The following is a 23,942-nucleotide window of genomic DNA, read 5'->3' on the forward strand; positions in this document are numbered from 1 at the left end:
GCCATTATCTTATTTCTTAGAGATTACTTCTGACCTATCCAAGCAGAAAGGTGCTTTTTCATGCATGTTGGAAATTTGCTAGTTCTATAGTTGTAGAATTATGCAAATAATGGGGTCATATGTTGATAGTTTTCTATAAGCTTTTCTCTTTGGATTTATCATCAGACAGGCCAAGTCCTTGGAATTAGGAAACACTGTCCCAGGTCACTTTCATTGCTTCAAAATCAAATATTTAACTGATTAAATGAATGCAAAAAAGAGCTATGTTTACTTTTAGCCTTTGTGACAAAACTAGTTTAAGTTGTAGTTACTTGATCTCATTAATTATACACTCTCTCTCTCTCTCTCTCTCTCTCTCTCTCTCTCTCTCTCTGTCTCCATTTCTCTCTCTCTGATGATAGCTTTGCTGGTTTTGCCTGTACTGCTGCCCTCAAGGCCTTTTGTGACATAACCTAAGTCATGATGACCTGCCAAGTAACTAACTGTGCCATACCAATGAGAGAGAGAGAGAGAGAGAGAGAGAGAGAGAGAGAGAGAGAGAGAGAGAGAGGGAATGAATCACTTTGTGCTCTGTTCCCTTGGGAAGGGCAATAACTCTTTGGCATTTAGTAACTTGATGAAAAGCCTCCCCTTGTTATTAGCCCAGCAGCAATATTAAAAACTAATTGGCCCTTTTGGTGAGAGAAAAAGTGAGTTCCGATGAGCCTCAAACCTAGTTCAGTTCATCTCTGCCCAGGTATATCTCTGTGCATCCTTGGTGGCTATCTTGAAGTGACTGTCAGGGTAAAATATAATGGGCATACTCTTGCAATAGTGATGGTTTCATCCAATCCTTCTCTTCCAGTGAATGAAGTGTTGAAGGACCAAAACCCAAGAGAACCGGCAGAACTAACATGACCCAAAAGATGGGTAGCTTCTGGGAAAAAGGTTTTAGGATTGAGACCAGAATCTGACATTTTTGACCAAGTCTCAAAGAAGAGGACAAAGAGGGAACTGATTATTAAAGATGAAGATGAAGGTTTCTGGGTAAAGGAATTTTAGTCTTGCTTTCTAGGCAATTTCTTTTTTTTTTTAATATTTTTTAGTTTTAGTTTACAACATTCAGTTCCACAAGTTTTTGGATTCCAAATTTTCTCTCCCTCTCTCTCCTCCCCTCTTCCCCCCAAGACAGCATGTTATCCAATGTAGGTTCTACATATACCTTCACATTGAACTTATTTACATAGTAGTCCAGTTGTAAAGAAGAATTATAACCAATAGAATGAATTATGAGAAAGAAGAAATGAAATTTAGGCAATTTCTTATGCCAGCAACCTGTATCTTTTTGCAAACATTTTTAATAAGATGACCTACATCTCCTGTCTATGACCTATATCTCCTGTCCTGTGATTTTCAGGCTGATGAAAGTCATCCAGAAAAAGCTTAATAATTTTCCCACAACAACAATCTATTTGTCACTGCTTACAGTCATGGGATATCAGAACTGGAAGATTGTCTAGTCAGACTCTGGAGAGAGAATATAATGGCAAAATAGAAGTTGGATAGTTTTTTTCCTTATCACATTCTAGCATTATACTAAATAGGCCAAGCTGAGAGCCTATTTCTTCCTTGGACTTATTGCTTTAAGTATAACTAAAATAATGCTTTTTATTAATTTTTGTAATTTTTTGTAAGCCTTGCCTTCATTTAGATTTTAGCTATTCTTATAGATCCATTCCATTTCTTTTGTTCTTGTCTTTGTTTAGGTGCTTCTTCTTCCCACTTTTAAAATATTGTTTTTAATACTGAATAAAGTGGAGAACTCCACCTGGGAAGTAATACCAGTCTTTTGCATGTCCCTCCCCCCTTTTTATTTGTTAGATACTTTAATGATCATAAAATCAAAATTTCATTTTTGAAAACCTTCTATCTCTCCTGGGCTGATTTCCCTTTTTGAATCTCAGGGTTAGGATCCAACTTATTATTTCTCTGAGCTTTTAAAAATCTGATTTCTTAAAATCTAGGTAGGGTATATATCTGACTATGGTCAGAGTTCTTTTTCTTAGTTGTTGACTCTAAGAAAATACAATGATTTTTTTTCACCTCAGGTTGCCATCATTTTTGCATCACTGTCTTCCTTGCTGGTCAGGATGAAGTTCAGAGTAAAAGTTCCCTTTGTTGTTTCTTCTCCTGGAGATGCAGTTGCTATGGAGGCATAATTGCAAGTAAAGTGGGACTTTTGTTGTCTTTTGTTTTGGAGTGCTTCTCAGCACTAAGGCAATCAAATGCCTTTGAGTCTTGCCTTTGTTTGAATCAAGAGTCATTGATTGGAAACAACATATATGACATGGTGAAGTGATTAAAGATCTTTCCCCACACTCCTTTGCTAAGTAGATGCTAAGCCTCAGGCCTATACCCTTTTGCTGAGTAGGTGCTAAGCCCCAGGCCCTAAACAGGGTATATGTGCTCTGGGTTGGCATTTTGCTTTGGGGGCTTACTCATGGGAAACATGTTCATGTGATCTAGCCAAACAAGACTCTGAGAAGCCATTGGAGCCCCCTGACTTTGAAAAACCCAGATGTTGGTGCTTTTCTCTCTGTTAACTATGTATGTAATGTCTTGGCCAGACAGCTAGAAGCCTGTCTGTTGGTTTGTGTTATTTGCTCTGTTTATATGATTTCTGCTTGCAATTTCTGTTTGTATTTTCTCTGAAGATCTTTTCCCCTGAACTAAGTGAATGATATATATATATGTTTGAGTAAAGTGAGATTGTTAATCCCTCAAAGTTGCTTTCCTTAGAAAAGCAGATCAAAGAACTTTTGCTAGCAACCCTCCTGTATGCTGGTGCTATTGGTCTTACATACCCAGAGCAGCTGCTAGCAACATTGTTGCCACAGGAGGCAAACCAGGAACCCAGCAGATGGTCTGCTTTCAACTGAACAAGACTAATAGAAGATTAACGGATATTTGAAGTGCCCTATAAATGAATAGATATTTAAAGTGCTCTATTACTGCTATGTCTTCTCTGTTAGTTTTGAGATTCATATCATTAGCTCATTGTCTATGTCCTTTATCTAGTTTGGTGGTCTGTAGTATACACCCATAGCAATATCATTTCAGTTTTCCTTTCCTTTTATACTGTACCCCTTCTAGCTCCACGTGCTGGTCTATATATGCTTGATGCACAGGACTACAGCTTTCTTCTATCTTAACTGTTACTTTTGAATAAGCAATTTCTTTTCATGGACACTATTCTGTCATGACTAATGGCTTGATACTAGGAGAGACAGCATTAATCAGGGCAGTCTGAGTCACTAAGAGACTACAGATTTTAGTAGGGCTAACAGAGGGCAACACCACTTAATTCTATTCTACTGATGAGCCCACTGTTCTCAGCTACGGCATGAGAAAAGCAAGTAAGAGTGGAATAATGTTGTTATTCAGTCATATCTGACTCTTTTTGACCACATCTGGGGTTTTCTTGGCAAAGATACTGGAATGGTTTGCCATTTCCTTCTCCAGCTCATTTTACAGATGAGGAAACTGAGGCAAACAGGGTTAAGTGACTTGTCCAGGGTCACATAGACTCAGGTCTTCCTGAGTGCAGGCCTGACACTCTATCCACTCTGCCACCTAACTGCCTACAGTGGAAGAACAAATAGTCTAAAAACAAAAATCATAAACAAGGGGCATGTAGCTGAAGAGGAGGACAAAGGAACTGAAACCATCAGTCACCAAGATGGGTGACAAAAGAAAGCTAGTGACATAAACCAAGAACCATGGAAGTAGGTAGTTAGGTTGAGTACGGATTTAATTAAATCCAGCAAGCTTTAAGAAGAATGTAGACCTGAAAGTCAGCCAGGAATAGGGACCAGGAGGGGTCAAGAAAAGCAGACTATCCACTCAGGCAGCAGAACACATGTATCCACTGGTGATGCTCTACAAGGGCCTTTGGGCAGGCTGGTTTGTTCTAGTACTTCCTGATGATCTTAAGTTTTTGAAGGACTTGTAGCTCATTGGCTTAACCTAATACTTTCTCCTAACTTTCACTGAAAACTACAAGTTGTTTTTATCTCCCTTGTTTTAAAATTTCAAAATCATTTTACTTTTATATTTGTTAGTGACAAAGACTTCTTTTCCTCCTTCTAGTTATTCCTTTTTTCATATGCTAGGCACTTGAGTTGAGTTGGCAACATGTGCAATGCCTGTGCACCAATACATGACTTTGACACCCAGATTTATAAGTAAGATGTGATGCTCCAGGGCAGTTCCATGGTTAAATGGCAAGTCTCAGAATAATGAGCCATACTTCACAAGCAATATTCCTTCTACACTTGACCTAGAGGAAGTGATCCCACAGAAGGGACAAGGTATTTGGAGGAGGGGCTATGGATATACTATATTCAGAGCAATCATTATAGGGTGGATCAACCAGCCAGAAGCTATTCAAACCCAAGAGAGGGAAAAGGTGGGAAAACTCCTTTCCACGATAAAGCTGACCTCTTTGTGGGGAAAGTCTCCTTTCAGCCTCCTTCAACCTAGAGCCTGGACAGCTGGTTACCCATTAGTGTCAAGAGAAATGGAGCTCTCAAATGTATGGGTACTTGAAGATAAATTCTGGGGGACTTAGAGGCCTCTGAAAATATGGCCCATAGGAAGCAGGTCAACATTAAAACTTAATCCCTTCCTTTCTCCACTCATGGCCTGTAGCACATGTAATCTGTTCCCAAGAAAGTTCAGAAGGAGAATAATTAGGAAAGACTTTCTGAGATCATTATCAGCTCCCTGTTGACTTGTGCGGTATTGGAGGTATGACTGATATCTAATATAGCATGACTGCCAGGTTGCTTGGCATGTCCAGTGTCCAAACTTGGATCTAAATGTTGCACCCAGCACTGCCAAGCGCTGGTGCTCTGGCTGTCCTCATCGCTAGGTCTTTGCTGCTAATTTAGGGTCACCTGAGCTCTACAGTAATATTTGTTTAGCACCAGTTGCAAGATTGCACAATAAAGATAAAATCTGGAGCCCTGAATATAACAGTGATTCTGCTCCTTGACATCTCTAGAAGGGTTCATTCAACCATCCAAGTCCAGGTAGTGTTTGTTTAAAAAGAATAAAGATAGGGAGCTGATACCATGCCATGATCATATACTCTCAATCTCACCAAATCAGTACCCTTTGTCCTCAAGTCCACATAGACCATATCAAGTAGGCCAGACTACAATGTTCAGAAAACTAAATCTCATGAGGAACACGTATTTTAGGCCCATTATGGCAAATATGAATCTTTTTGGTTATACAATAGTATTTCGGGGTACTTTCTTGATGAGGGAATGATGGCACATTTGGAGGTTATAGTTATGGTGCTAGTCCTAAAAAAAACTTGCACCTTCTTGGTCTACTTTGAGATCCATAAAATTATGTACAAGTTTTCTCTGCTCTAAATATCCTCACCTCTAACATGCCTGACACCTCTTCCCTTTTCTAGAACCTTTTTGGCCTAGAATCTTCCATGCTGGAAACTTCTAGTCTCCTTGTCAATCCAGGGTGTCTCCTCACCTGCAGCATTGGAGGTAGAAGTCAGAGGTATTGTCCTGTACAACTTCTGGTCTACATCTGGATTGCTGAGCTGCCATTTTTGGTGAATTGGGATGTGGATTTCTTGGCACTGAACTAGAGGGCAGGATGAGAGTCTGATATAACCTAGGTGCCAAGTCCAGAAGGTACTTCTTACAGACTCATGGATTTCCTTCCTCCTCCTACTGTTGCCTGAAAAGCATCTCACCTGAAACCTGTGGACTCCTTTCTGCTGGCTTAATTGCGGTATATTCTGCCACCTCTTGTTCTTGTTCTATCTTTGTCTCTGCAGGACTATGGCTTTGTTGTATCCTTTGTCTAGACTGCCCTTTCTCTTGTCCCTCCCCCTCCTAACCCCCTTTGCCTTCTTGTTTTTCTTTTCTTTTTTTTTTGGAGGTGGGAAGGCAGGGCAATTGGGGTTAAGTGACTTGACCAAGGTCACACAGCCAGTAAGTGTGTCAAGTGTCTGAGGCTAGATTTGAATTCAGGTCCTCCTGATTCCAGGGCTGTTGCTCTACTCACTGCACTTCCTAGTTGCCCCTGCCTTCCTGTTTTTCAATAAAAACATGACAATCTTAAAGAAATGGATGAATATTTACAAAAATATAAATTGCCCAGATTAACAGAAGAGGAAATAAAATACCTAAATAAAAATGGATCCAATATGAAGGGTTATTACTTTTAGTATTAGTGTTATATCTGCCTTTTTTGCTAATAAGCAACAAAGTATGTTACCATCTTACAGGGGCTATAAACAATAGAATAGATTCTCTTCCGAAATGGGAGAACTGGACTGGGACATCTCCTTCATTGCTCTTTCATGAAGCCCAGCACATACAATTGATGAGGGAGGTCTTCTTTCAGGATGAACAAATTCAGCCAGATATTCTAAGCACTGGCCTTAGCATGCCGAAAGGGAAAGATACCAGTTTCAGGAGACAGTTTTTGGGGGCATGTAATGGGTTCTCAGCAGAGTAAAGTTGAGAGAACCCCCCAAACTGGAAAAGAACTTGGAACAATGAGCCACTGAACATGTGTCCTTGGTATCTTCTTATGGCCCATGATGGGGCAGGGTATCAGCCTCCAGAGGGTCAAATGCATCCTAGAGATTGTGTCATTATTTCTGGATCAGAATTCAAGACACTGGCCTTCAGAAGGTAGCCCTGGTAATAGCCTGAATTTGCTTCAAGTGGTATTGGCATGTCAAAGGTCAAACTATAGTGGGACAAGGTCATATTGCCTTGGTTTTGGGATTCTAGGTCTGGAGCCAAAGGAATTGAGTTCAAATTATGCTTCTGATATTTACTATTTGTGTAAACTTGTACTAAGGTGAAAGGGAATAAGCACTTACTAAGCACCTACTCTCTTCTAGAAACTTTACAAATGTGCTAAGCACTCTACAAATATTATATCAATACATATATATGTTATATATAATTATATATTATATAAATATATCAATACACATGTAATATGTTATATATAATCATATATTACATAACTTACATCAATACATATGTTATATGTATTGTTTGTCATATATAATTGTTATATACATTATATATAATTATATATTATATAACTATAATATTAATACATATATAATATAATATGTTATATGTAATTATATATTATATAAATATTATAAATATAACATGATTTACGTGCTAGTCACTTAACTTCCCTGGGCCTCAGTTTCCTTATCTATAAAATGTGTGTGTTGAACTAGATGATCCCTGAGGTCCCTTCCAAATTTAGATATCAGATTCTTTTTAAAAAATTTATTTTATTTTTAATTTATGGAATGAAACAAGCATTTCAATAACACAGTCCAATAAAAAAGATGATTGCACATGAAATTACAAATCTACTATGCATAACTTACTATTCTTTTCAAATATACGACAAAATTATCATGTAAATTTTTTTCCTTTCCTCTCCTTCTCCCTCCCATCCCCTGGCCTTAGAGCTGGCTACCATTAGACACGAAGATCTTAGAAAAACTCGGGAAGACTTGCATGAAATAATGAAGAGTGAAATGAGCAGAACCGAGAAAACATTGTATAGAATAATTTTCCATATAGATATATGATTCTAAGATGGATTCCAACCAGCATTGGCAATTCCAAAGACTCAGGGGTCATAGATTCTAAAAAAAGATGACATCCCGTCTTCCCCTTCCACCATACAGAGTTTTGAGTGGAATGTTCTTCTAAATAATGAAGTCTGAATCAATGACATTTCCTGTATCTTCCTAGCCACAAACTGGAACCTTAGGACAGAGGAGCAGATAGGCAGAACTCAATTGGGAGCAATAGATGTCAGAATTGAAGTTCAAGTTATAGTGTATCCTTTAAATCAGGCTTAATAATTGAGCCATCCTCTCTAGAGGGTTGGAAAGTTTCTTCTCTTTTTGTAGAAGTTGGTAATTTAGTCAGGCTGGTCTCAGAAGAGTGTTTGACCTATTCATTCACAATTAAGGCAGAAGTTAATTTTTTGTTGGGATTCTTTCTTGGTTGGGGGAACTGCAGTTTGGATGACTTCATCTGCAGCAGCTTAGGGCTCTCCCTGGTTAAAAAAAATGTTATACCACTAAGCCAGGGTGGATAAAACTGAATAGGTTTCCAAGAACCTTCACTTTGAGCTAATTCATCCAGAATTGGGTCATGGAGTTTTGCTGAAACAAATTCATCAGGGTGGTCTTGATTAATTCCATAAATTAGTAATTCACTTGGAACACATTGGCATAGCCTGACTAAATTGTAGCTTTTAAATATGGCACTTGGCAGCCTCCTTCAGTTATGGGTCTTTATAGGCTTGTTAAAGATTGATGATAAACTAAATTCAATTCAGCAAGCTATGAGATTTATTAAGCACCCACAATGTACCACATACTGTTCCAGGCACTAGGAATATCAAAATAAGGAGTGTACAATCTTTTTTGGGGGAGAGGAAGGGACCAGACTTATGGGATTTCATTGGTAATTCCCTCTACTATTACAGGTTGGCAACTGCTCAGAAATATAGTCTTACAGAGTTTGCCTAGGGTACTAACAGGTCAAACTACTTGCTGTCATCCAGGCAGTGTGTGCCAGAAGTGGGACTTGAAACCAAGCCTTCCTGACTCTAAGGCCCACACTCTATCCACTATGTCATGATTGCTCCTCTGAGCCTTAGTATTCTAATGTGGATCAGAGAGAGAGTGAACAATATACATGCTGATGAAGAGAGAAAACACGAAGAAATGAAATCAAAGTAATTTCAGGTAGGAGTTGGGGGCAGAGGACACTAACAACTGGGAGGATCAGGAAAGGCCTTTTGGTGACACTTGAGCTGAGCCTTGAAGGGACCTATGGATTTTAAGTGTTGTAGGTGAGGAGGGAGTGAATTCCAGAGGTGGAGGGACACAGAGGTGGGAGATGAAACATCATGTATTGGGCCAGTTTGGCTGGATCACAGATTGCATGAAGAAGAGTAATTTATGAGAAATTTTGAAAGTTAGTCTGGAACCAGCTTATGGAAGACTCTAAGTGACATGCCTAAGAGAGTTTTTTTTATCCTAGTGGAAATAGGAAGCCATTGGAGTTTCTTGAGCAGGGGAGTGATATGGTTAGACCTGTGGTTTAGAGATATCACACTGGAAATTGCACAAGTGTGAATTGGAGAAGAAGCAAGACTGCAGCCAGAAGGACCAGTTAGAAGGTGATGATGCCCTAAATTAGGGTACAGGTCTTGGAGGTAGAGAGAAGGGGATAGAAAGGAAATATATTAGGAAGATAGAATAAATATAGTTTAGCAAATTGTTGACTATTGGTGTTTAGAAGAAAGAAGAATCAAAAATGACCCTGGGGTTATGAACCTGGGTGACTACAAAATCCCAGACATTTAGCCCTCTAGTCTCTGCTTGAACACGACTAGTATAGGGAATTCACCAGTGTAGTGAAGGCTGTCCCCTGCACCTAGCATGGGGGTATTGTGTGGCTCAAAAGGAGGCAGAATAGACATCCCTAGTCTCTTCTCCCTCTATCCTTCTCCAAGGGAGACTTTAATTTCTGTCAGGAAGTAAAGCAGGAGATTGGAGCCAGAGGCCACTACTCTGTTCTCCTCAGAGAGAAGGATAACAGACTATAATTATATATATATTTATATGTATCTGCCCCTTTAAATATTATTAATCCAAGGCAGGGATGGGGAACTTGTGGCCTTGAGGCCACATGTGGCCCTCTAGGTCCTCAAGTGTGGCCCTTTGACTAAATATAAACTTCACAGAACAAATGCTCTTACCAAAAGATATGTTCTATAAAACTTGGACTCAGTCAAAAAAACCATACCCAAGGACCTAGAAGGCTACCACACATGTGGACACATGGCCTTGAGGCCACAGGTTCCCCACCCCCAGTCTGAGGAATGTAGTTTCAAATTCAAGCTAAACTTCTGGTCACTATTCATGGGAAAAGGAAAACCCCAAGCTTAAATCTGGATTTTACTCCCTTCCCACCAAATAGCAGTTCCACAAAAAACACATAGCAAATACCAAAGAACCCCATTTGTCCTGAAATCATAGAAAGTACACATAGGAGAATATGTAACAGACAATACGGAGTGAAAGGACACTCCCATTGGGAGCAAGATAGCTCAACTCAACTAAGAATGAGAGTCAGATCTCACACAAGGGGAAAATTCTTCAAAGCTTCTATTGCAGCAAGCTAGGAATAGGGACATGATGGACATAGCTCTACTAATGTTGGCTTTTTCCTCCAGAGTCTTTTTCTCCCTTCATGTCCTGAAGAGAGAGTGTTGCATCATGCATCTTTTCCCTTGAAGCTGGAAGCCAGAAGAACCCTAAGAGATTGAAGAGCTCAAAGAGACTAAAAAGACCAGATCTCACTTCTCTCTGGCTCTTGCCAGCTGTGCCTTGCCACTCATACAGGCATAGCATTGATCTTCACCAGTGAGGGGAGAGTCCAACATTAATGGGCTTTGGGGCTTGGGTTACACTAATAATGCAGATCATTCCATTTTCAAAAACTGTTAGTTATTAGAAAATTCTTCCCAACATTTCATCTCTATGTCCATCTCTCATTAACCCTTTGTAGGTACACAATTTAAGTAAAATAAAAAGACAAAATTAGAGGAAATGAGCTAGATTTACTATAATAATCATCATCTGAACATTTGGAGACAGTGTTCAAACCCATCCTTCTTCCTTCCCCAGGTTTTCTCTTGACTAAATTTCTTTTTTTTTTTAAATTTTTATTTATTTATTTTTAGTTTACCACACATGGTTCTACATAATTTTGAGTTCCAGATTTTCTCCCCTCCCTCCCCCCTCCCTTCCCAAGATGGCATGGAATCTCATATAACTACCATATATAACTTTGCATTGAATTAATTTATACACTAGTCTTGACTAAATTTCTACAATTGTTCCTCATATGACATAACTTTCAGTGTCCCCACAAAACATAGCTGAGCATAGGCAAAAAAGCGAACAATTCTATGGTATACCCAAACCTGACTCAAGTCAGGTGTCAAAGGAGTATGTCTAAGGTCTCCCTGTTCAAGTAGGTATCCTTGGAACTTTGCCATCCTTGTGCGAGTCTTCTTAGCAAGCTGGATCATCCAAGTCAATGGGACCACATTCTCTTCCTGCATTGCCCAAAGTACAGTTTTGGAACCTTCTATCCTGCCATCTCAATGTCTCATGCATTAAATGGGGAAGTGGGAATTACATTAAACAAGATAATATTGGGGAGAGAGGCAGGACTTGATTAAAAACATTCAAAAGCTGTGCATGCCAAAGGAGATAATTTTAATGACATGCAGAGATCTAGTTTCAAAATATCTCAAAGAGAAGTTTCCAAGAGAGCATGAAAGGTCATGGATGTCTCACGATCAATTCCAAAAGTTCTTCAGAAACCTTGAGAGTGTCCTTGTATTGTTTCTTCTGATTTCCATATGAGCATTTTTCTTGTGTGAGTTCTCTGTAAAATAGTCTTTTAGGCAAGCATATATCTGGCATTCAAACAATGCAGCTAGCCCATTGAAGTTATGCTCTCTGCAGTAGAGTTTGAATCTTTGGCAGTTCAGATCAAGAAAGGACCTCAGTGTCCAATCCCTTTCCTTGCCCGGAGATCTTCAGAATCTTCTTAAGACATTTCAAATGGAAGTGATTCAGTTTCCTGGCATGGCACTGGTAGACTATCAAGGTTTCAGAGGCAGAAAACAATGAGGTCAGCACAACAGCTCTGTAGACCTTCAGTTTGGTAGACAGCCTAATACCTCTTCTCTCTCACAGTTTCCTTTAGAGCCTCCCAAACACTGAGCTAGATCAGGCAATGGATGGATATGTCAACCTCATCCTTTAAGTGTACATCCCTGGAAAGTATATTGCTAAGGTAAGTGAGCTTATGCACAGCATTCAAAATTTCTCCACTTTCTGTAAACTGATGGTTCCACATATAGATGGTGTGCTGCTAGTTGGTGGAGAACCTCTATTTTCTTGATGTTAATTGTTAGGCCAAAATCAGCACAAGCAACATAGAATTTATCCATACTCCATTGAATCTCAGGCTCAGAGTCTGTATTGAATGTACAATCATCTTTGAACAAAAAGTCACACATCAACTCTCCCTCCACTTTAGTCTTGGCTTGTAGCCTTTTCAAGTTAAATAATTTACCATCAGTGCAGTAGCAGACCTTGATGCATTTTTATCTTCATTGAAGGTATCCAACAACCTTGCTGAAAGCACCATGCTAAAAAGCAAGGGAGCACTTGCTTCACAACCTTGCTTCACTCCACTGATGACTGGAAAGCTTGGGAGCATTGTCTGTTATCCAGGACTCCATGCAAGTATACATCATGAAACTGATGTATAATATTGATGAACTTCTCTAGGCAACCACATTTTGCTATAATTTTCCAGAAGCCCTCACAACTGACAGTCTCAAAGGCCTTGGTTAGATCAATGAACATTATATCTGTTCTACTCCTGGCATTTGTCCTGCAGTTGTTGAGCAGCAAACACAAATGTTGCTTGGCCCTTTCAAGAAGCCACATCGGCTCTCGTAGATGATCATCTTCCAGGTGAAGGATCTGCCTATTAAGGAGGACTCTGGCAAGAATTTTGCTGGCAATGACTAAGAGAGAGACCCCCCCCCCCCTGTGATTATCATAGAACAACCTATTTCCTTTTCCTTTATAGAGATGGACAATGGAGGCATCCTTGAACTCCTGGGGGATAACCATATAACCTGGAAAATTTTTCATCATATAAATATAAATATTATATAAATATAATATTATATAAGTATAAATTTTCATCATATAAATATGAGCAGTGGATCTCCTGTCTTGCAAATCTCACCTGGAATAGAATCAGCACCAAGTGCTTTGCCATAGGAGAGGAACCTAATGGCATTCAAAACCTCTTCTTCAGGTGGAAATTTGTCTAGAGAGGGATTGACTTCAACCTGAGGTAAAGTCAATGGATTCAGCATTGATTGATGATGGTCTGTTTAGAACACTATGTAAGTGTTCAGGATCACATCCTTATCACTAATTAATGTGGCTCCATCAGCTCTGAGTAGTTAAGATGCACCATAGGTCTTTGGCCCATAAATAGCCTTCAGGGCATCATAAAAACCCTTTGGATTGTTACTATCAGCATAAAATTGAATTTCATCTGCCTTTTTACTGAGCCAAGAATCTTGCATCTCCCTAAAATTCACATGATCACTTTTGATGGAGTTAAAACTACCTTCTTAGAGACAGACAAACTATCTTGCTGGTAAACCTTGTGGAGTTCTTGTTTTTCATCGAGCAGTTTCTGAATTTCCTCATTATTTTTGTCAAATTAATCTTCATGTTCATGAGTATTTTGACCCAGGTGAGTAAATGAGTTGCTGTATACCAAATCTCTGAAAGCTGTCCCGTCTTTTTCTGTTCCATTGTTCCCAACTGTGTTTTGGCTCAGTTTTCCCTCCAACTTAGCAATGAACTGTTCCCCCTTGGAGAAGTGCTCTAATCTGTTGACAACAAGTCTTCTGGTAGTCATCTTGCCTTGGGGCTGCCCACTTTTGTTTTAATGCAAATGTTTAGCATAGAGAAGATAGCTCTATGATTGGTCTAGCACTCTGAACCACAAACTGCCTTTCTCACTCTCACATCCTGTCTGTTTCTTCTCCTAACAATGACATAGTCTATTATATGCCAATGTTTGCTGTGTGGGTGTATCCACAGAATTTTATTGCATTTAGGTAAATGGAAGACAGTGTTGGTGATGAGAATGTCATGAGATGCACAAGTCTTCAGTAGTAAGTGACCATTGCTGTTGTTTTTTCCAACTCCATTCCCCTCAGGGACTCCCTGCTGTGTCTGATAGTCTGTGTCTACTCTAGCATTAAAGTTACTGAGAATTATAAGTTTGTAATCTTTTGGCACATTGATGATGAGAGTCTTCAGGTCTTCATAAATTTTTCTCTCTCACCTCATCAGGGTTAGTCATGGTGGGAACATATGCATTGATGAAAGTAGCATGGTACTTTCCTCTAAGTGGTAATTGCATTGTCATGAATCTGTCATTCACTCTTTTTGAGAGGCATACAAGCTTGTTAGTTTTGACTGCAAAACCTACAACAGTTTCACAACACTCCTCATCACTGTGGCCATACCAGAAAAAAAATGAGAATCCAGCTCTGACTTCAATAATCTGGCCTTCATTTACCAGTCTTGTTTCACTCAGGGCTGCTATTTGGATGCAATACCTGTTGAGTTTTCTTGCAACTGTTGTCTTTGTCTTTCAGGTCTACTAGATTTTGTCTTGTCTTTAAGTGTGTACGCATTCCATGTACCAATGGTGAGTGGAACAAACTTTGAAAAAGTTTTTGTACATTTTTTTTGGTGCTTCAACTGTTAGGTAGGATGACTGCCTCCTGTGGCAAGCAGGCCAGGGTTGGGTGGAGATAATTTTTAGGATATCTTCTCTAGCCCCTTCCTCACACCAAAAGGTGAGGAGTGCAGTCCTTCAAAAAAGCTTCTCAGATGTCTAGGGGGGTTCTGATTCCCACTGCTGTTTCCAGGGAGAAGATGACCTTATGGCCTAGGCCATTGACTTTGACTACAGAGGATATCTTCAAATCAAATGTATTGGATGTGTAATTCTGAGCAAATTATTTAAACTCTCTGATCATTAGTTCCTCATCTGCAAAATTAGGAAGTTGGATTAGACAATTTTTGTGGCCCCTTTCAGCTCAAAATCTATGATATTATGACCGCTTGGGGAGGGTAGGATAATGATAACTTCTAGCAGAGAGAAGGGAGAGTTGTTCATTGTTTACTTTGCTTTTGTTTTCTTTGGGAAGAGGAAAGATCTTGGGACTGAAAACGACACAATCAAGATGGCTAGCAGGTAGATGATACCCAAGACTAGCAGCGAGAGAGAGTAAAAAGCACTTAGATGACCTTAATCAGTTCAAGACTCCCAGCCTCAACAAATTAGACAATCACTTGCTAAAAAAAAAAAAAACAAAGCAAAGAAACCTGCTGGATGTTATTACTGATGCACTGTCAGTTATCTTTGAAGGACTATGGAGAATAGGAAATGTACTCTAGGACTGGTAGGACTGGAGCATAGTAAATATTCTAGATTTCAGAAATAAAGATGATGAAGCTTGCAAATTATAAATGAGTCAATTTCAATTCTGCAGATTATGGAGCACATGGAGAGATCATTTTGTTGTTTTTTTTAGTCATTACAGTTGTATCCAACTCTTTGTGACCTCATTTGGGGTTTTCTTGGCAAAGATACTGGAGTGGTTTGCCATTTCCTTCTCTAGCTTATTTTACAGATGAGGAAATTGAGGCATACAGGGTGAAATGACTTGCCCAGGGTCACATAGCAAGTACTTGAAGCTAAATTTGAATGCAGGTCCACCGGACACCAAGGCTGGCACTCTCTCCACTGCACCACCTAGCTGTCCCTGCAGAGATCACTAGTGAATTAGAAAAGAAAGCAGTGTGATTTCAGAAAGAATAAGTCATGTAGACCATCCTTATTGTTTCTCTGTGGAGGGGTTTAGCAAACTGGTAGATTAGGGGATTACTGTAGCTACTATTTATCTGGATTTCAACAAAGCATTTAGCAAAGTATTTCCTTCTATTCTTGAGACAACATGGAGAGATTAGTACAGTTCTTGGCACATAGTAGGCACTTAAGAAATGTTTATTGATTGATTGAGATGGGCTACAGAATAATACACAATTTCACTTCAGTTAAATGACAGGGTATGAGTTGTCAGGAACTATATTTCTCAAAGGGAAGATTGTAAAGGAGGAAGTGGTAATACTGTCTCTGAGAAAATGCAAAGTGGCTAACGATTTCTTCTGTTTAAAAGGCTATACAAGCTATAGTTGGGGTCTGGGAAGTGGAATCTCCCAGCCATCAGGGAAAGGTATTAGTTGAGCTGTATATTATTGTTTCAGAAAGGAATTAAATTGAGTGAGAGAGGTGGGAAATAGGGAGTAAAATGAGAAAATTATGAAAGCAAAGGTTTTTAAAAATGAAATTGCTTTTTAAAAAACAGCAACATAGTTTTGAATGGCCATCAGGAAATTGTTATTAATTGTGCAAAAAGGCTGATTCTACTCATTACATGGTAGGGTGGACCTTTTCTATACTACATAGATCATGTTATATTAGCTGTTCTTGATCTATACTGCCAGCCCTTCCTCTATCGATGGCATGGAAACCGACCTTCAGAATGATTGCCAAGTGTCTAATCTTTCCTGTTCTGACTCAATTCTCAGGAGAGCTTAGGAACTCAGTGGGAAGGTTCAAATGGTTTTTATTTTTCAGTTTTTTTGGTAAATCTTAAAATATATTTTAATAAGAGAAATTTCAACTGCCTCAGACAGATTAAGTACACATGTGTTACTTATATTTTCTGAAACCATGGAAATATATTGTGTGGGTGTGGGTGTGGAAGGGGCTTAATGACTGAGACAGAGTTTGGAATAGATATTGTCTGAGGTCCTTCAAAGCTCTAAAATTCTAGAATATATGTTTGTTAGTATCCTCTCCTTCCTCAAATTATCTTGTATTGATTTACCTGTATATGTTGTAATCTCCAGTAGAACAGAAGCTCCTTGAGGGCAGAACTTGGATTTTGATTTATTTTGTGTCCCAAGAATCTTGCATAGTGCTTTGAACAAGCAATCCTCATTGAGCCAAATTGGATTGGATTTGGCAGGGGTGATGACAAGGAGTCAGTAAAGGATACCCAAGATGAATATCCATATAGTCTAGACACCCTGATAGAAAGCTATCTGTTTGAAATGCATTCATGTCTCCCCTCTCCTTCTTAGAATTTTTATCTTTAAAGGTTCCAACATGAGGCCTTTCCTACTCCCCATCCCCCAAGTGCTAGTAACTCCCCAAAAATATTATTTTGTATTTTATTTTGTATATGTTATGTATGTATATGTCTCTCCTATAGGATGCAAGCTTTTGAGAAGAAGAAATATTTCATTTATGGTTTTGTGAGCCTGGATGATTAGATATGTTTCCACCAGTGGAAATAACAGTAAAGAAGATATATTACTGTCTGCTTTGCTGCTAGACCCTAAGGATTATAGGGCCTTCTTGAGAGATGCAACTCCTATATGCATTGCCTAACAGATATAGAATGAGCTCCTTGAGAGTACAGATGTCTTACTTTTTTATTTGTATCTTCAGTACTTGGAACAATGCTTTGCAAATATTGAGCATTTAATACATGCTTTTTCATTCATTCATTTACTTGTTCATTTATCCAGAGCTCTAGAATCATGTGCCAAGCTAGAAAGATTTCACCTACTGGTCAGATGACAGGCTATGTATCTCTCACATAAGGACTAGCTTAGGTCAATTCAGAAGCTCAACAGCAGAATGTCAACCAGCAGATAGTAAATCTGTTCTGGCCATAGAAACTTGAAAAATATCATTTGTTAAACTTTGGAGGGGCTATAATCTGCAGTGGAGGGAGTACCCACATCAAAGATTTCATAGATCTTTTGAAGTTTTCAAGTCTGAGTGATGGATGGTGTGTATAACAGTTGTTCATCACAATGTGGAGATGTTATTGTATCTCATTCATAGTCATGTCCATGTTGCCTTGCAGATGGGTGTTTTGAGGGTGGACCCAGGGACCACATATGAACGCTGATATTTGTCACTTATTTAGTGGGCTTTGCTCTGTTCTTCAGCAGTTTTTAACATGGACTTTGAAGTAGTATTTCAAATAAAACAAAATTCACGAGTTTTCTTAGGCTTGCTATATGTGCTGTAAATCATAATAATCATTGAAACTGACTCATCATTTTTGGAAGCAAGACTATCCTAGGCACTGTGCAATATTTAAACAACTATAGTGAACTATGTGTTTCGATCCCTGAGAGCTTGCTATTTAAGAGAGCCAATTACAATATCTAGTCAGAGCTATTTAGAAATGAATTAACCAAATATGAAGTCAAGGAGCCAGTTGAGTAAAGAAGTCTTATTTTATAGATAACAGTATGCACAGTGTCATCAGTACTTAAGAATTTCAGGGGCATGGGCATTCCCTCCACTGATTAAGATCACTCTATACCTTAATGGAACATTTCATGACTGATATATGTATTTGTTGCCTAGTTCTTATTTTATGCCTTTCCAACTTCATAGGACTCATCAAAGTTTGTGTTCTATTGGCAGAACCTTTGAGAACACAACATCATCCCCCTCCTCATGGTGAGGTAGCTGCACAGGACTTTAAAGGGCAGTGTGAAAATATGGATATAAACAACTACCATCAAGAAAAGAGTCCCCACAAAGATATTCAAAGCATGGTATTTCTACCAAGGTGCATATTAGAGGGAAAATATGTACATATGTACACACAGATATGTATATGTACATCTCTCTATGGCTAGCATCCATCATCTATCAATCAATGAATCATTTGTATCTATTGTCTATCAATCAATCATCTTTCATTTGTCTATTGTCTATCCTAACTACCATCTATCTATCAATCAATGAGTACTCTCTGTGGCAGCACATATACCAAGATTAGAATGAATTAGCATGGCCTCTGAGCAAGGATGATATTTAAATTTGTGAAGCATCCCATATTTTAAAATAAAAAAATGCTTATCAATTGAAAAAAAAATCTATCATCTATCTATCTGTCTATCTATCTATCTATCCATCTATCTATCTATCTATCTATCTATCTATCTATCTATCCATCTATCTATCCATCTATCCATCTATCTATCTATCTATCTATCCATCTATCTATCTATCTATCCATCTATCTATCTATCTATCCATCCATCTATCTATCTATCTATCCATCCATCTATCTATCTATCTATCCATCTATCTATCTATCTATCTATCTATCTATCTATCCATCTATCTATCCATCTATCTGTCTATCTATCTATCTATTCTAGCATACTAGTTTCTGTAAAGTCTGTTGTCTGTAAAATGTTGGGGCAATGACATTGTATATACAAAATACTTTGTCAAGGTAAGGCAATTGGGTTCTGGGGACATGAATCCTTGGAGAGAAGGATGAACTAGAGAAGGGAATGGGGGAATATCATGTCAGATTCTAGAGAGAGAGTTGAGATCTAAAGATAATATCTCTTGAAATAGAAGATAAGTTTTATTTTTAATGTTAATTTCCTTTGCTAACCTGATTCTGTAGACTGGTTCTTTATCTAAAGGTTGGGTCTTTTTTGTTTTTGCTTCCCCTCCAGCCTCTACCTTGTGAGTTAAAGTCTTGGCTGCCTTAGGAAACACCACCAGCATGGGGTAAGTGGTAAGAGCATCAGAGTTGGTGTTGGATGACCTGGGTACAAATCAAAGCTCTTTTACTTAATATCTGGGTGTCCTTGGTCAAGTCATTTGCTTTGGGCCTTAGCTACCTCATCATAAAATGAAGGAGTTGGATTCAATCAGGGATTCTTATCCTGCTATTCATAAACTTGTTTGTTAATAAATATTTTAATAACTGTGCTTCAATATAATCAGTTCCCTTTGTAATCCTATGTATTTTTCATGAATTGAAAAATATTACTCTCAGAAAGGCTCCATAGGTTTCAAACAGCAAAAAGGGCTCACGATGCATAAAAAAGATTGATATACGTTAGATAATCTCTAAAGTCCTTTCCAGTTCTAAATCTTATGATCTATTCACCAACCAATTCTTATTACAAAGGGACAGAAAGGTTGCCAGTTAGTTGCATTATATTCTAACCATCAAAGTTTTGGTGGGGACTAAGTCTGCCTAGAGCCCGGAAACTGGAGGAAAGGCAATAAAAATAAACACAAAGCTTGCTTACATATTCACAGGAAACTTTCCCTGACAGCCTGACTTGGACACAAAGAAATCCAGTTCACAAAGGGGATGGAAAATATTGCATGGCTCTTAATTTGGTGGTGGCCCTGAAAAAGAAAATCAGCCACATGCCCTACAGTTTCTGCTAGCTTCCTACCATCTAGCATCTGGAGATACTGTTGCACAGAACTCCCCCTCCTTCCACCCTCCCACCCCTTATTACAGGCAGGCAGTAGCTTGAAATTCTCTGCTCAAACACAAGTGATCCATGCAGATGCATATCAGATGCAACTGCCCTGTGACTCACAGGCTAAGTAAGGATAGGGATTATGGGAGTTTAACTGAGGACAAAATGGGAGGGCTTTTCTTTGCCTACACCATTCTCTGAGAGGTGCTTAGAGATGGCCACTACCTCCCCACCCAGATTTTTAAGGGGTAAGAATGCTATTTGGCTGCATACTGACTCACCCACAAAGATTATTGGGACTCTTTTGAAAGGTGGTTCGTGTTGTTTCTTGGCTATTTTTCTTTAGCTCACTATAAGCCTCACTATAGTGTTTGAAAAGAGCAGCTGCTCCACCCTTTACCTAACAGAGCTACATTTCTGAAAAGCATGGAGGCCAGAGAGATGATAATAACACCACTTGGGATTTTTGTCATGCTTTTCATTTGACAAGTCCAAAGGACTTGATGGATACTAACCCTTGGAGTCCCTATTAGATTGGTAGTATAGAGAGCATAAGGGTAGAATGGCAAAAGATAGCTGGACTGGTTAGCAAGTAATAAGGAGAACTGGGAATGGAGCCCAGCTGCTACTAATGATTACGAGTATTCTACTGTGCTCCACCCCTCCCCCTCCTCCACCTCTCAAAGATGAGGCCACTGATGGATGGAAGATGGATGTAACATGAACGATCCATCACCCATAATGTACACATCCAGGAATAATAGTCATGGGAATGGTTATTACTTGGCTGTCTTGACTTCCTTCTGAGACAGGCTAAGCAGTCTTGTTCTCTGCATGTTGACCTAACTGTGATGCTGAGTTCTTTTACACAAAGAGCTTTGGTCTTCTCAAATTGTCCAAGATTCATGAAGAATATTCAGAATCTCTTATATTCATGGTCTGCACATAGCATTTCACCAAAAAGCAACCACCCACCTGTGTTTGCTAATGGCAGGGCCATTTGCTTGCTGTTTCTCTTTCCCTCCCCTCTGTCTCTATTTCTCCCTGCTTCTGTCAGTCTTTGTCTCTGTCTCTATCCCAGTCTCTGTCTCTCTGTCTCTGTGACTCTTTTTCTCTCTTTCTTCTTCTCTCTGTCTCTGTGCATATTTGTGTCTGTCTCTGTATCTCTCTGTCTGTCTGTTTCTCTGTCTGTCTCTCTCTCTGTCTTTGCTGAAGTTCAGTCATGCCAAATTGCTCCACATTGTACATCTGTGACAGTCTCCTTGAAACTTCATTCTTTTGTCTTCTTTATGATAATCATATTTCAGGCCATCAGTAACTTCTAAACATACAACAAGAGATCCTTTAGTACTATCCACTAACTGTGGCCCTCCTGAGATTTCATGAATAAAGACAATGGTAGACATAGGAACTAGACCTGTGACTTAATTGATGTAGAGATGGGCCTAGGCACACAGTAGAATGAGGACTGAGAAAAGACCATTGGATTTGCCAACTAAAGAATCATCAGTAACTTTGGAGATGGCAGTTTTGATAGACTGATAAGGTCAGAAGCCAGATGTAAGGGATTAAGAAGTGAGAAGAGAGAAAGTGGAGGTACCTGTCAGGCATAGCCTTTTTGAGAATTTTGGCCACCAACAACAGAAGCAATATACGATGATATTGGCGATAGAAGCAGGGTGAGGGTTTTTTTCCAGGGTGGGGGAGAGACAGGCATATTTGTAAGCAGTAGGGAATGACCCAGTATTCAGGGAGAGACTGAAAATAAGTAACAGACTGGGGATGACAGTAGGGCAATCTGTTGGAAGAGACAGGATTAAATGGGATTGTTTGAGCAGGGAGAAGGGTCAGCCTTGGTAAGGAGTAAGGTCATTTCATCATGTGAGACAGAAGTGAAAGAAGAGATAGTGGTAGAAGGCATCTGAGTCATAGTTGATAGAGTGCAGAAGAAAGAGCCTCATTTCTTTCCTATGAAATATGAGATAAGGTTCTTAGCTGAGAGGATGGGGTGGGGGGAGGAAGAACCATGGGAGGCTTGAGGATAGATGAAAAGGTTTGAAAGGCCTGCTGTGGAAAGTGGGATAGTGAGTTGATAAGGAAAGTATAGAAGTATTGCCTAGCAGCGGTGAGGAGCCAGTTGAATTCGTGTAAAATAAATTTGTAGTGGACCTCATCAGAATGACTGCATCATTTTCTCCACCTTCATTCAGAAGCGCAAGTATAAGAACAGAGATGTTGAATGTGAGAGTGATCTTAGATTGAGGCATGGCAGGGCCTAATTTGTGAAATGATAAGGGGGTTAGGAATACAAAAGAGGAGGAGAATGTAGAATTGAGTCGGCTCACCAAGAGGTCAAGATGAAGAAAAGGGGAGACAATGGCTAGTACAAGGGAGATGACCTGGTTGAGAATCAAGGGGTCAAAGTTTGGAAGTCACAGTATAGATGAAGAGTAGGATTTTGTAAGGGAAGGCATAGAGAGGTGAAAAGCCAATAGATTGTGGTCATATGAAGGGTTTTCAGAATTTTTGAATGTGGAGATATTGTATATTGTGTGTGATGGCAAGAGCAAAGGTATAATCACCTTTATGTGTGAGTGAGGTGGGGTAGGGGAGTAGCTCATGTGAAGTGAGTAGATTGAGGATTAGGGTATTTGAGGGAGAATAAACATATTTATTGAAGTACCTGAGTATGAGGGCAAGAGTTGGGGAAGAAAGAATAATTGTAAGTCATATACCAAACTCATTGAAGAAGGAAGGAGAGTGACCTGGGGCGGGGGCGGGGGGAGCAGGAATCAGTAGACAACAGCTATTTGGATTGGGTGGCAGATGTATATAGCATAAGCTTCAAAGGAGGGAAGGTTACTGAATGATAGAGGTGGAGAAGAACCTGGAATTGTTAATGGCAAACAAAGAGCATTCCAACTCTCCCACTTCAACCAGTGAACTGAGAAAGATGAGTACAAGTATAGCCAGTGTTGGAAAGGGTGGCCAGGGAGGCTGTGTCATGTAGGAGGAGACAGGTTTCAGTTATAGCTAATAGGTGGAAAAATTGAGAGAGAAAAAGATTTAGGATGAAGGGCAGTTTGTTGTCTATGGAACAGGCATTCTAGGGAGTACAGCAGAGGGGCTAGGTGACATTTGGTTGGAACGTTGGGTGGGAGGGTTGAGGGGGATGGGAATAAGGAATTGGGTGGTAAAGAGTGGGGAATGGATTTAGGATGATTACCTACAAGGATTCAGAATCACTGGGATCTAAGGTGTAAGGACCAGGTGTGAAGATATTCATCATTCAGTGGAAGGCAACATTCTTCTTCCCAAAGGAGGTTGGAGATCAGGCTGGAGGCAAGTGCAGCATGTTATAATCACAACAAATATTTTTATTGCACTTTAAGTTCTTCTAATCACTTTCACTATAGCAACACAATAGAGTAAGTAGTATTATCTTCAGTCTTTAGATAGGTAAACTGAGGCTCAGAGAGGTTAAATAACTTTCCCATTGTCACACTATGTCAGAGTCAAGATTTAAACCTCAATCTCAAGACTCTAAGTCCAATCCATTTGTCCTTATATCATGATTTTTTTTTTAACTCAATGCCACAACCCTACATTGTCCAAAAGGACATGGCTAGAATTCTTGATTCTTTTTCTGATTCTTCATTGGTAAGGATATTATTATAAAGTGAGCTAAGTAGTAGAAGTTAAAAATAGTCCTCAGCTCTATATCACTTCTACACATTCACAACATTAATCAATATTTCTATAGTGTACTGACAAAATCCAGGAAACAACATTGGAAGGACAAATTCCACTCAAAATAATTGTAAAAATAGGA

General features: G+C 39.2%; 1 pseudogene; it reads left to right on the plus strand.

Moving 5' to 3' along the window:
• The first annotated feature begins 18,614 nt into the window (after window positions 1-18,614).
• Window positions 18,615-18,711, plus strand: LOC118855629 (annotated as a pseudogene).
• Window positions 18,712-23,942: the final 5,231 nt, after the last annotated feature.

The sequence above is a fragment of the Trichosurus vulpecula genome, chromosome 6 (genome assembly GCF_011100635.1).
Source record: "Trichosurus vulpecula isolate mTriVul1 chromosome 6, mTriVul1.pri, whole genome shotgun sequence".
NCBI lineage: Eukaryota > Metazoa > Chordata > Mammalia > Diprotodontia > Phalangeridae > Trichosurus > Trichosurus vulpecula.